Raw genomic sequence first — 14,777 nt, 5'->3', positions numbered from 1 at the left:
CAGAGAGGGTAAGGAACATGCTCAAGGTCACACAGCTGGTAAGTGGCAAAATTGGGATTTTAACCCAGGAATGCCTGAGTACAAAGCCCATACTCTACTAGAAAACACTGTCTTTTATCTGTCTTTTATTTCCTCCACCTTTTACTTCCTTGACTTTTTTTTTTTTTTTTTTTTTTAGATGGAGTCTTGCTCTGTCGCCCAGGCTGGAGTGCAGTGGTATGATCTGGGCTCACTGCAACCTCCACTTCCTGGGTTCAAGTGATTTTCCTGCCTCAGCGTCCCGAGTAGCTGGGATTATAGGCGTGCGCCACCACACCCAGTTAATTTTTGTATTTTTAGTAGAGACGGGGTTTCACCATGTTGGCCAGGCTGGTCTTGAACTCCTGACCTCAAATGATCTGCCCACCTCAGCCTCCCCAAAAGTGCTGGGATTACAGGTGTGACCCACCATGGCCCAGCCCCCTACTTCGTTGACTTTTATTGATGAGAAAGGAGTAAGGCCTGTCCAAATGAATGCTCTAAAGCAATATTTTTTCCCAGCTTTTGGGGGATCACAGATTCTTTTAAGAATCTAGTGAAATCCATGAAACCTCTCTCCAGAATTCCATGTATACAGACAGACCCACAAAATCTTGCATACAATTTCAGGGAGTTCATAGGCATCCTGAGGCCCAGGTTTAGAACTCATTCCATGGAGGACCATCCGACCTTATAGTGAGATGTCAGAACCTCAGAAAGAGACACCAGGACCCCATAAACAGCTCAAATCCCCAGAGAGATCTCAAGACCCTATAGAAAGAGTCTCAAGATCCAGTAGAAAGATCTGGGATCCTGTAGAGGCCCCCAAGTTGCTACAGAGTAACAGCTGGGGCTTTGCAGAAATATTCTCAAGAGGCTATAGACATAGAGGAACCTCAACCTCTCATGAAGCTGGTCCTCAAAGCAGACTTAGAGAGCTATAATTTTGGGGGGTTTTTTGTTTTTTGTTTTTTGAGACAGGGTCTGGCCTCTGTCACCCAGGCTGCAGTGCAGTGACACAATCACCCCTCACCACAGCCTCAAACTCCTGGGCTCAAGCAATCCTCCTGTCTCAGCCTCCACAGTAGCTGGGACTAGAAGCGTGTGCCACCACGTCCAGCTAATTTTTAAATTTTCTGTAAGGATGATTGGGGGGTTCTCACTATGTTTCCCAGGCTGGTCTCGAACTCCTGGAATCAAGCGATCCTCCCACCTCGGCCTCCCAAAGTGGTGGGATTACAGGCATGAGCCACCATGCCCTGCAGAGGGCTATAATTCTTAACCCTTGTTGGATCACTGACGCCTTTGGAACTTCGAAGAAAAATGCAACACACACAACATGTTACACAATTACAAGGGGTTCACAGACCTCTGAGAGGACATCGGTAGCCCCAGGGTACAGAACTCCGGTTCTTGAGGTGCGGCAAGAACGTAACCCCTGCCCCCCAAACACCCCAAAAATCTGGAGCAGAACCACAGACCCGAGGCACAAACTTTAGGATGAAACAGACCCCGAGTTGCATCCCGGCCCTGCCGTTTACTAGCCATGACCTTGAACACTCACCTAGAAACCCTCAGGCCTCAGCATCTCACCACCCAAAAGAGAGGGCTGGACACCCTTCCCTCCCCAGCCCGGCCCCCGCGGCGTGCGCTCCGTGACGGGTGGGGCGCTGGCGCTTGACAGGACTCAGCCTCTCTCCCCTCCTGCGCCAGTGAGCCATGAATCCGGCTGCGGCACTTCATGAAATACTCATGGGCCGACTGCACCAGGCTTGCGGGCGGCGGGGGAGGGGGCCGGCGCGTTCGCCGATTGCCGCAGTGACAGCTCCGCGCCGCCAGCCGGCCGCGGGCCTGAGAAGCCGCCGGTGCCGGGCGCGCTCTCGGCCTTTCCCACCCACCAGGCAGGGCGTTCCCGCCAGCCGGCTTCCTGCAGCCGAGGGCCGGGGAGGAGGGACGGCGCTGAGGGGCCGCAGGGCCTGGCAGGCCTGGTTCCTGGCTTTCTCTCCGCGTTTCCTGAGCAGGACCGGCCGGGGGATGGGACCCAGCGCAAACCTCCTACCCCGGGAGCGCAGCCAGCAAATCGCGTCCTTGTTAATTCAGGTTCCTCCTTTGCGCTGAACGGGGCTGGTTTCCGTCCGCGATCAAGTGGGCATGATGCGACCCACTTATCCCAGGAGGAAGCGGAGAGACGAAATGGCAGCTCCCGACCCCACGACACAGCAAGATTCCAACCCCGTGATGTCAGTGTTAACTCCATCCTATGGATGAGAAAGCTGAGGCTTTGAAAAATGAAGTGACTTATCCAAGGTCATCATAAAAATATTACTACTAATAAAATAACATGCTTACTACATACCAGGCACTGTGCTACAAATGCTCCAGGTGTATTTTGTCATTGGGTTCCTGTAATCTATGAAGATAACTGTTGTTCCTAGTTCATAAATGAGGAAACAGAACCAGAGGCCAAGTGGCATCTCCAGTGATGCACAGCTACGAAATAACAGAGCTAGGAATTAAACTCCAGCCTCCTGTTTCCAGAGCTCAGCCTTTCTCTATCCTGCTTCAGCATTTCAGTTGAGTAACCATGACCTTGTCTCATTTGTTTCTGGGTCCTCAGAGCCTTACCGAGAACTTGACACAAAGTAAGTGCTCAGAGGTGACTAAGGGAACCTTACGTGGAAGTTCACACTTAGAAGGACTGATAGGAGGCATCTGTCCATGTGACCCTTTCTAGAGCCTTCAGCCAAGTGAAAACTTAGCCTCTGCCTGAATACTCACTATCATGATAAACTCTCCCCCCTCCACACCCCCATCCCATTCCCTTGTTGGACAAATACATTTGGTTTAAATGTAAATGCTCCTTTTTTTTTTTTTTGAGACGGAGTTTCGCCTTATAGCCCTGGCTGGAGTGCAATGGCATGATCTTGGCTCATTGTAAACTCCGCCTCCCGGGTTCAAGTGATTCTCCTGCCTCAGCCTCCCAAGTAACTGGGATTACAGGCGTGTGCCACTACACCTGACTAATTTTGTATTTTTAGTAGAGACAGGGTTTCATTGGTTGATCAGGCTGGTCTCAAACTCCTGACCTCAGGTGATCCACCCACCTCGGCCTCCAAAAGTGCTGGGATTACAGGCGCGAGCTACCGTGCCCAGCCTTAAATGCTCCTTTTTTTGTCCGTGGTTTCTTGTAAACAAGGCCAGGCCATTTTCCTCCCTGTGGCCACATTACATATTGCATGGTATTCTTAGCCATTCTATAAGGGTAGACGATTCAATAATTTTAAGTTCCTCGTAAACTGGGACAAGGTCAGCTGTTCATCAAAGCTGTTCCCCTTCCACATGTAGAGTTGTTTCTGAGAAAAGCAGCCAGACTACATTTTCCAGCACTCCTTGCTAATTAGGTACATAACTCGTGTTCACCAGTGGGATATGGGCAGAGAACATGAATGCTATGTCCTGGCCAAAGTGGTGAAGAAGGATGTATGCTTGCTCAAAGCTCTTTTCTCTCATCTGCCAATCAGATGTCAACACCAGGGGGCCCTTGGAAGCTACACGTTGAACGGGGCAGAGCCTTAGTCAACCTGGGTCTCACTCATCACTTGACTGAGGGGGGCACACATTGAACTAATTTCTATTGTATTTAGGCATTGCGATTTCAGGATTTATCTATCATAGCAGTTGGCATAACTAGTATGGGACTACCTTGGGCTCACTGTTGTATCCTCCGCATGACAGAGCACAGTGCTGGTTACACGAAAGATGCTCAAAAGACATCTTCAACTGTGTCCAACTGGCTCAGCTGGTCAGAAGCCATCTCTGTTCATCTGATGTCTTATGTAATGTGTTTTCCAAAAAGGGTTTCAAGGTAGTTTCATTGCAGCCTCGAGACCATTTGACTGATAATTAAAGAACAAGAATTCGGGAGCAATAAAAGCCTGGATCAAAGGCCAGTGGGGAAAAAGGAAAGAAAGATGAAATATGGACTAATTAGGGTAGAAATGGTGGGCTGAGTTTTCTAAGGATAGTAACTGTGAAGAACAAACAAATCATGGTTCTGAGTTTCCTGGCAGTCAAAGCAAAGAGGGAACCAGGATGAGTTACAAATTGTGTAGGAAGTAGTAAACATGTGATTGAATACACAGACCCTGGAGGCAAATTACATTGTTTTGAAACCCAACTCTACCACTTACTAGTCACACAACCTTAAGCAGTTATTTAATTTCTCTGTGCTTCTGTTGCTTCTTCTGAAAAACAGGATAATATAATAACAAACCCCTTTCTTAGGGTCCCTGGAAGGATTAAATGACTTCAGACATATTTAGTTCTTTTTTTCATTTTGTTTTGTTTTTTGAGGGGGAGTCTTGCTCTGTCGCCCAGGCTGGAGTGCAGTGGTGCAATCTCAGCTCACTGCAACCTCTGCCTCCCAGGTTCAAGTAATTCTCCTGCCTCAGCCTCCTGAGTAACTGGGATTACAGGCACCTGCTGCCACGCCTGGCTAATTTTTGTATTTTTAGTAGAGACAGGGTTTCACCATGTTGGCCAGGCTGGTCTCGAAATCCTGACCTCAAGTGATTCACCTGCCTCAGCCTCCCAAAGTGCTGGGATTATAGGCATGAGCCACCGCGCCCGGCTGCATATTTCATTCTCATAACAGGCCTGTTACATGGTAAATCGTATAGAAGAATTAGCTATTGCTGTGATATGGTTGGAAGAATCAGGCCAGTGATTTGGGAGAGACAAATTTTTCCCTGCATTAAACTCTCAGGGAATGTATTACACATGTGACCCTAATACAATGGATGGTTCCTCAATCAGACAATCAGAGTTTCGCCCCGTGTCACACGGTTGTTTCTTTTCTTTTCTTTTCTTTTTTTTTTTTTTGAGACAGAGTCTTGCTCTGTAGCCCAGGCTGGAGTGCAGTGGCACAATCTCGGCTCACTGCAACCTCTGCCTCCTGGGTCCCAGTTCAAGCAATTCCCCTGCCTCAGTCTCCCGAGTAGCTGGGATTACAGGCACGTGCCACCATGCCTAGCTAATTTTTGTATTTTTGGTAGAGACAGGGTTTCACCATGTTGGCCAGGATGGTCTTGAACTCCTGACCTCGTGATCTGCCTGCCTCGGCCTCCCAAAGGTTGTTTCTCTTATTTTTGGTCCAGACAAACCTTGGTATTCTACTCACTGGGTAATTCTGGGGCAGGATACTAGGGTAACCTAAGGCCCTAGGGACCTTTCTGCTGACAGGCCAGGTAAGTGTAGTAATGAAGGGTGAAGGGGTTAGTGTCAGACAGACCCAGGAACGTTTGTTAACTTCTTCAAGCCTCAGTTTCTTCATCCACACAGTGAGAACAATAACACAAAAACACCATGAAAGAGTTGCTATAAAGATTACATGAAAGAATGTACATAAGGCCAGGCACGGTGGCTGATGCCTGTAATCCCAGCACTTTGGGAGACTGAGGCGGGTGGATCACCTGAGATTGGGAGTTCAAGACCAGCCTGACCAACATGGAGAAACTCTGTCTCTATTAAAAATATATAATTAGCCAGGCGTGGTGGCATATGCCTGTAATCCCAGCTACTGGGGAGGCTGAGGCAGGATAATCGCTTGAACCTGGGAGGTGGAGGTTGTGGTGAGCCGAGATCACACCATTGCACTTCAATCTGGGCAACAAAAGCAAAACTCCGTCTCAAAAAAAAAAAAGAAAAAGAAAAAAAAGAATGTACATGAAACGTTTATCACAATAACTAGTATTATAGGAAGACTTCAGTATACAACCACCCACAAAATAAAAAGGAAACTAGCAAAATAAAACAGAGAATATCACCTAGAACCCCTGGAAGAAGGAGAATAATTTTTAATGTTTCAAAAATTGGAACAGAGGCCAGGTGCAGTGGTTAATGCTCGTAATCCAACACTTTGGGAGGATAAGGTGGGAGGATTGCTTGAGCTCAGGAGTTTGAGACCAGCCTGGGCAACAAAGTGAGACCTTGTCTCTACAAAAAATAAAAAAATCAGCTGGGCACAGAAGGCTGAGGTGAGAGGATCGCTTCAGCCTAGAAGGGCGAGGCTGCACTGAGCTACAATTGCGCCACTGTACTCCAGCCTGGCGACAGAGCTAAATTCCATCTCAAAAAAAAAAAAAAAAAAAATGCCAGGCGCAAGTGGCTCATGTCTGTAATCCCAGCACTTCGGGAGGCCAAGGCGGGTGGATCACGGGGTCAGGAGATCGAGACTATCCTGGCTAACACAGCGAAACCCCGTCTCTACTAAAAAAACACAAAAAATCAGCCAGGCGTGGTGGTGGGTGCCTGTAGTCCCAGCTACTTGGGAGGCTGAGGCAGGAGAATGGCGTGAATCCAGGAGGCGGAGCTTGCAGTGAGTCGAGATCGAGCCACTGCACTCCAGCCTGGGCGACAGAGCGAGATTCTGTCTCAAAAAAAAAAAAAAAAAAAAAAAAAGTGGAACAGAAATGGCACATTTCCCCCAGAATGTGGTCCTGGGCTGACCAAAGCATCATTTCTTTGCTTCTGGCTGGAATTCTCTTGGTGTAACTTTGTGTGGTATCAGCTCAGACTGGCCAGTTTTTGAAGCCACCCTGGCCTGGAGACGTTCTGCAAAGCCAGAATGACCACCTGCCCCAACAAGACTGTCTTTGATGGGGGCTGAGAACCTGAAGCTTCCCTTATTGAGTGCTTCCTAGGCACCCAGTGCTGTGCTGAGTTTTACACACATTCCCTCGTCCAGCCCCCACAGTAGTCTCAAGGCATGAGCCCTATTCATAATCACATTTTACAGATGAGGAAACTGAGGCTCAGAAAGGCAACGTGGGCTGGGCACAGTGGCTCACGCCTGTAATCCCAGCATTTTGGGAAGCCAAAGCAGGTGGATCACTTAAGGTCAGGAGTTCGAGACAAGCCTGGCCAACATAGCGAAACCTCGTATCTACTGAACAAAACGTACAAAAATTAGCTGGGAGTGGTGGCATGCACCTTTAGTCCCAGCTACTCAGGAGGCTGAGGCACAAGAATTGCTTGAACCCAGGAGGCGGGTGTTGCAGTGAGCCAAGATCTCACTACTGCACTCCAGCCTGGGCGAAAGAGTGAGACTCTGTCTGAAAAAAAAAAAAAAAAGAAAGAAAAAAGAAAGCAAGCCAAAGTGACCTGGCCACAACCACACAGCCAAGAGGAGACAGAGCTGGGACCTGAACAAGATGTGTCTGGTGCCATTATGTGTTCCTAACCATTAGATCGCACACTGCCTCTGCCCTCCAACCTGACCCAGAATCTAGCTTCTTTCATTAGCCACCTGTCTCTTCCTAGGCCGTCTGATTATATCGAAGATCTCCCTGGACACACCTGCTGCTGGAACCAACCACTCTTCCTCTCTGGCCCCAGGGCAGCCCCTTACCCTGTGGGAGCTGTCTCCTGGGCAAGCCAGACAAATTTCACTCGAGTGCCCCTTCACCAATGAGAAGCTCTGAGTGGATGAAAAATCAGCTATCAGTGTAATCACCCCATTCCAGCCTGCAGCTCTTCTAGTTGGACTCTGCCTCCAGGCTCCCCCACCTCCATTCCTTGTTTTTGTTTTTGTTTTTTTGAGATGAAGTCTTGCTCTATCACCCAGGCTGGAGTGCAGTGGCATGATCTTGGCTCACTGCAAGTTCCGCCTCCCTGATTCAAGCGATTGTCCTGCCTCAGCCTCCTGAGTAGCTGCAATTACAGGTGCATGCCACCACACCTAGGTAATTTTTATATTTTTAGTAGACATGGGGTTTCGAAATGTTGGCCAGGCTGGTCTCAAACTCCTGACCCCAAGTGATCTGCCAGCCTCAGCCTCCCAAAGTGCTGGGATTACAGGCGTGAGCCACCACGCCCAGCCCATTTCTTCTTTTACACCCAGCTTGAGTGATTGGTTTCAACACTGGTCTAACTGTATCATTCCTTTGCTAAATAATCTTCAATAGCTCCCTGTTGCTCCCAGGATAAAGTTCAAAGTAGATAGCTTGGTCAAGTCCCCAAGGCCCAGCTTACTTCTCCAACCCTCTCTTTCTTCTCAGGCACTCTAGACTCTCAGCACCCCCGAACTCTAGACTCTCAGCACCCCTGAATCATTCACCATTTTCAGCCTCAGACCCTTTGCACATCTGTGTGTCATGAAATGAACAGAAGCACGGATGAGCTTTCACACCTATCCTGGGCTGTGAAGCTGTTGGATTCCATCAGCCTTACCTTCTCTGGGTGGCAGCAAAGACTTCCTGCCTTCTTGCAGAAACTTCTCTGCTGGACTGGAGTTGACCATCAACTGTCTGGAAAAGGGACCTGTCAGGAAGAGGGCACCAGCAGTTCCAACTCTGTGTAGAGCCCCAGGAAATGAGGACCTTATCTTGTACCCAAATCTAAGTGTCAGAGGCTACCTCGTGAGCTAGGTGTCAGGGAGTTCCCCCTGCAGCAAAAGGAAGCTAGGTTTCCCACCCGGTCTGTGTGATGCCTGCATCCAGGCTGTTAGCCACTACTCCATACTACCTCCTTGACTGAGGCAGAATTCACCTCTGTATATGTATATATGTATAATGTATACAGTACAATGCTGTCCTAGCCTTGACCTCCCAGGCTTAAGGGATTCTCCCACCTCAGCCTCCTGAGTAGCTGGGACTACAGGCATGCACCACTACACCCAGCTAGTTTTTGTGGTTTTTGTAGAGACGGAGTTTCACCGTGTTGCCCAGGCTGGTCTCAAACTCCTGAGCTCAAGAGATCCACCTGCCTCGGCCTCCAAAGGTGCTGCAATTACAGGCACAAGCCACCGCGCCAGGCTGGCTTTGCTATTCCCCGCTCACCATTCCCCCTTGCAAAGGAAAATTGATCGGAAGAGGAAGGAGCCCACCCACCTTTGATTTCTGCACTTTTTCCTGGTGCCTCTGCGCCACCTGGTGGCCATATCTAAAATAAATTAGGATTTCTGAAGAAAGCTTTAAGGAGGTCTAGGGTGGGTCCACTTAACAAAATTCTCAACAGCAAACTTTTCATCCCAGTCCACATTTCTCTATAAGGCCCCAGGTCTCACCAGTGCCTGAGGTTATGAGAAAGGCAGAAGTGAATTTTGTCCCACTGAAGAATCTTGGGTCTGTCACTGCCCCTTCTGGGATCAGTTTCCTCATCTGTTAATAAAAAAGGCAGGAGGCCGAGTGCAGTGGCTCACACCCGTAATCCCAGCACTTTGGGAGGCTGAGGGGGGTGGATCACCTGAGGTCAGGAGTTTGAGACCAGCCTGGCCAACATGGTGAAACCCCATCTCTACTAAAAATACAAAAATTAGGCGGGCATGGTGGCAGCCGCCTGTAGTCCCAGCTCCCCGGCAGGCTGAGGCAGGAGAATCACTTGAATCTGGGAGGCGGAGGTTTGGTGAGCTGAGATCACACCACTGCACTTCAGCCTGGGTGGCAGAGCGAGACTCCATCTCAAAAAAAGAAAGAGGCAGGAGGGGACTGGGCACTACCAGCTCTGACATTCTAGGATTCATGTCTAAAGTGACTCTGCCTCCTCCCTTAGCTCAGTGAGCAAAATGTAAGCTCCCGGAGGGCAGGGAAGTTGCTGGTTTGTTCACTCTCTATCCCAAGTGCATGGGTAGTGCTTTGTACATAGGAGATACTTTATTGGGTTTGGGGCTATATTAATAGAAGCACTGTGTGTACAGTGAGGGAGATGATAGTCCATCTGTCCGTGTCTAGAGAACTGTGTTCCATTTTGGGATCAGAACTTTGACTGGAACATGGAAAAAGTATAACTTATCCATAGGATGATGAACAAGATGATGGCTGGGGGGACCTCAAAATCACATTTTATGGGGAAGAGTTGAAGGAGGCACTCTCTGGCTCTGGTATAAAAAATACTGAAGGGGTGCAATGTGTCCACCTTCAAACATCTGAAGAGAGCATGTGGGCTTTGAGAACTAGGAACCCGGGGCTGCCACTTCTGGGAGACAGATTTTTCTTTCCCCAAAACCAAGGGAAGCTTTCAGTCAGAGCTCAATAAAGAACAAATACGCATTTGATCTCAGCCTGTCCCTAGTGTGCTTTTAAGCTTGGCAAGTTCCCTCATGACTTTGAACCTCAGTTTTCTCACATATAAAATGGGCATAATATGGAACATGCAGGAACATGCAGGCCTCCCAAAGTGCTGGGATTACAGGCATGAGCCACCACGCCTGGCCAAGTTCTAAGTTTATCTTCAATTTGACTTTTTTTTTTTATGTTATGAGGGAATCATAGAAAGCATGTTTAAAGTGCTGAGTGGGCCAGGCACAGTGGCTCATGCCTGTAATCCCAGCATGTTGGGAGGCTGAGGTGGGCGGATCACGAGGTCAGGAGTTTGAGACCAGCCTGGCCAGTATGGTGAAAAGCCCATCCCTACTAAAAATACAAAAATTAGCTGGGCATGGCGGCAGGTGCCTGTAATCCCAGCTACTCAGGAGGCTGAGGCAGGAGAATCGCTTGAACCCGGGAGGTGGAGGTTGCAGTGAGTTGAGATTGTGCCATTGCCCTCCACCCTGGCAACAAGAGTGGAACTCTGTCTCAAAAATAAATAATAAAAATAAATAAAGTGCCAAGTGCAAGGCCTGGCACCTGACTAGTCTTGGGTTAGTGTAGCTATGGTTAAAAAAATACAGAAAGGGTAGGGAGCGGTGGCTCATGCCTGTAATCCCAGCACTTTGGGAGGCCGAGGCAGTCGGATCACGAGGTCAAGAGATCGAGACCATCCTGGCCAACATGGTGAAACCCCGTCTCTACTAAAAATACAAAAAAAAAAAAAAATTATCTGGGTGTGGTGGCGCATGCCTGTGGTCCCAGCTATTCAGGAGGCTGAGGCAGGATAATCGCTTGAACCCAGGAGGCAGAGTTTGCAGTGAGCCGGGATCATGCCACGGCACTGCAGCCTCGCAATAGAGCGAAAGTCTGTCTTAAAAAAAAAATAGAGAAAGGTGATGAGCACCCTCTCAAACAACTGGTACAAGTGTTGCCAAGGAGGTGGTAGAGGCTGATGGCTAGCCATGCTGGCTCTCAGGTCATACTGCTAGATGTAAATGCTGACTTTGCTATTTATTTATTTTTGTTTTATTTTTTGAGATAGGGTATTGCTCTGTTACCCAGGCTACAGTGCAGTGGCATGAACATGGCTCACTACAGCTTCAACCTCTCAGGTTCAAGGGATTCTCCCACCTCAGCCTCCTGAGTAGCTGGGACTACAGGTGCATGCCACCAAACCTGTCTAGTTTTTGTGTTTTTTTGTAGAGATGGGGTTTCACCATGTTGCCCAGGCTGGTATCAAACTCCTGAGCTCAAGGAATCCACCCACCTAGGCCTCAGAAAGTACTGGGATTACAGGCTTGAACTATCATGCCCACTGTCTTTCCTATTTAGTTGCAGCAATACCTCGAGTGCATTACTTAACCATTCTGAGTCTCAGTTTACCCATCTGCAAAATGGGGATAATAGTAGTTCCCACTTCACCAATTATAATGCGTAAGCTGCTGCTCTGATGTTAGAGATCTGATTGGGGTTGTCCTGGATGACCTTGAAGGCCCTCTCCCATCTGATACCCTCTAGGTCTAGAATTCCTACTCCTTCCCTTGGGAGCAAAATACACGGGGGCCAGGGAAGCAGGTAAATGCACTATCTTAAGACCCTCAGATGCAGAGGACTACTCACATCTATCCTTGCCAGTGACCATGTAAAAAGGGCACTTCTGCCTTCCTCCCCTCAGTCCACCTCTTCCTGTGACAGGTGGCTGGAATGCACCTGAGGGAGCTGAGGGCGTGGGGTGCGGCACAGGCTTGGTGGAGGACCGGCTGTCTGGCTTTGTAATCTGTTTCATGCACTTTGGTCCCCAGATGAACTGTGAGCTCCATGAGGGACCCAGCTGCTGTATGGAGAACAGAAATTAGTCAACAGCATGGGGAGGATCAATGGGGAGGATCAGAGGTTGCCAACTGGTGGCCCAGAGGCCAAACCTTGTTCACAGGCTTGTTTGGTGATCTACATAGTTGCACCGTGTTTTCTGTGTGTGTGTGTGTGTGCGTTTAGTTAATTCCTTATAAGCTAACTGTGGCCTAGTCTCATTCAATAACCTCCCCCAGTTTTGAACGCTCCAGAGTTGAGCATAGGCCCCAACCACCCTGAGGTTAACATTATTATTACCCACATTGTACAGAACAAACTGAGGCAGAGAGACATGAAGCAAGACTGTGGAAAAACTGGGACAGGTTCATTGGTTCCCAGATCAGTGCTTTCTTCACTACTTTATGCTGCTCCTCAAAGCCACATGCCATTTTGACCCTGGCCATATCCCCTGGGGGTTAAGAGTGAGGATTCTGGGCTGCAGCTGTGTCTTGAATTCTGGTCCCACCACTTATCAGCAGGTGAAAATGGGCAAAGTATTTAATTTCTTGGGGCTTCCAGTTCCTCATCTGGAGGATAGTAATAGAACAACTTCATGCAGGTTAAATGAGTTAACGCTCATAAAATGCTTAGGGCAGTACCTAGGTACACAGTAAGTGCTCAATAGACACTTGCTATTATCGTTAATTGAGTACTGGCTGTGTGCCAGGTACTAAGAGTACAAAGATCAATGAAATACCCTGCGGGGCTCCTAGTCTGATGAGAGATCATAGGACAGTGACATGCACCCTAAGGATGCTGACTGAGAAAGCAGAGGTGGGCCACGGTGCCCAAATATTTACTCAAACGTCAGGATTCACCTCCTGCGGCCTGCAGCCCGTTGCCATTTAAGCTGACCTGAGGCCTGGTGTGATGGTGCGTGCCTGTAGTCCCAGCTACTTGGGAGGCAGGGGCAGGAGGATTGCCTGAGACCAGGAGTTCCAGGCTGTAGTATGCCATGATCATACCTGTGAATAGCCACTGTACTCCAGCCTAGGCAACATAGCGAGACCTCACCTCTAAACAAAACAAAAACAAAAAAATGGACTTAGGGTCCGGTGACCAGGGAACAGGATTGGCTGCAGGGTGGGCACTCTGCAGTGTCTGCCCACTTACATACACCAAAAATTAGCAGAGTCCTGTGCTAGACAGGAACCTGCATTGTCACCATCACGCTGTGTGTGTGTCTGTGACTAAGCGTGAAGGAATTAGGGGCATGACAGGGATGGGTGGGGAGAAGAGGAGAAAGGCTCCAAACACAGGCTTCCCCTATGGTCATGAGAAACAAGTTTTTCTTTTTTTTTTTTTCAGATGGAGTTTCGCTCTTGTTGTCTAGGCTGGAGTGCAATGGCGCAATCTCGGCTTGCTGCAACCTCCGCCTCCCAGTTCAAGCAATTCTGCCTCAGCCTCCCAAGTAGCTGGGATTATAGGCGCGTGCCACCATGCCTGGCTAATTTTGTATTTTTAGTAGTGATGGGGTTTCTCCAGGTTGGTCAGACTGGTCTCAAACTCCCGACCTCAGGTGATCCACCCGCCCCGGCCTCCCAAAGTGCTGTGATTATAGGCATGAGCCACCGCGCCCGGCCTAAGTTCTAAGTTTACCTTCAATTTGACTTTTTTTTTTTTGAGACAGGGTCTTGCTCTGTCACCCAGGCTGAAGTGCAGTGACACGATCATAGCTCACTGCAGTCTCAACCTCCCCGGCTCAAGCAATCCTCCCACCTTAGCCTCCCCAGTAGCTGAGACTACAGGTGTGTACCAGCACACCCGCCTAATTTTTGCATTTTTAGTAGAGATGGGGTTTCACCATGTTGCCCAGGCTGGTCTCGAACTCTTGGGCTCAAGTGATCCTCCAGCTTTGCCCTCCCAAAGTGCTGGGATTACAGGAGTGTGCCACTGTGCCCAGCCCTGCCTGGGTGATTCTAATGCAGGTGGTACAGGGCTGCGCTGGATGATGTCTAGCATAAGCTTCAAATCAGCGTGAGATTCCTCTGGATAACCAACCATCCCCTAAATCTTGGCCTCCTGCCTTTCCCTTTCCTTCCTGACACCCCATATTCCTGCCCCTTTCTTCTTTCTGTGCCCAGAGACCCCAGCAAATATTACAGGTCTCTGGGGCTCTGTTACTGCTCTTTTCTCCACCTGGTGTGGCCTTCCCTACCTTCCTCTGCTCTGTCCCATCTCCCCCAAGAGGTCTTGTCATACCTCCCCTCTCTTGGGCTCCTATCTATTCCACATGGGCTCAGCTTTTGGCAGTCTGCTGAAGTGTTCTCTCTTTATGAAACCTTCTCTAATATCACCTAACCATAAGCAGGTTTCTTTTATTTTTCTTTTTTCTTTTCTATTTTTATTTTGAGACACGGCCTCATTCTGTCTCTTAGGCTGGAGTGCAGTGGCATGATCAGGGCTCACTGTAGCCACAGCCTCTCGAGTAGCTGGGACTACTGGTGCACTCCACCATGTCTGGTAATTTCTGTTGTTGTCATTAGAGACGGGGTCTCCCTATGTTGCCCAGGCTGGTCTCAAACTCCTGAGCTCAAGTAGTCCTCCTCTTCAGCTTCCCAAAGTGCTGGGATCACAGGCATGAGCCACCATGCCCAGCCCATAAGCAGGTTTCTTTACCTCATCTATAAAATCAAGATGACAAGTAAATGAGAAAGTGTACGCAAGGAGCATTACAGGCACTTAATAAATCGTAGGTGCTATTTTTATATTGCTGTTTGACCTTGAGTAGGTCAGTTTAAGAGCTCTTGTGCCAAGCACTGTAGTAACTTATACAGTAACTTATCTATTATTATCCCCATTGTATATTTGAAAATGAGACAA

At 48.7% G+C, this 14,777-nt stretch overlaps 1 protein-coding gene across 4 annotated transcripts in view; it reads right to left on the bottom strand.

Annotated features, from left to right (window-relative positions):
- The window catches only part of LUZP1 (leucine zipper protein 1), a 93,679-nt gene extending 91,343 nt beyond the window's left edge, over nt 1-2,336 (bottom strand). For 2 of the 4 annotated variants that reach the window (XM_055096690.2, XM_034957875.3), the window contains exon 1: nt 2,078-2,336. The gene's annotated coding sequence lies outside the window, so the exon portion shown is untranslated. Of the gene's footprint in view, nt 1-1,582; nt 1,970-2,077 lie in introns of those variants that run through there. The other 2 variants (XM_034957876.3, XM_063594109.1) reach the window with 2 other exon arrangements.
- Nucleotides 2,337-14,777: the final 12,441 nt, after the last annotated feature.

The sequence above is a fragment of the Pan paniscus genome, chromosome 1 (genome assembly GCF_029289425.2).
Source record: "Pan paniscus chromosome 1, NHGRI_mPanPan1-v2.0_pri, whole genome shotgun sequence".
Taxonomy (NCBI): Eukaryota; Metazoa; Chordata; class Mammalia; order Primates; family Hominidae; genus Pan; species Pan paniscus.
Note: the sequence above shows the minus strand (reverse complement) of the source record. Positions and strands in the feature narration are given on the sequence as shown.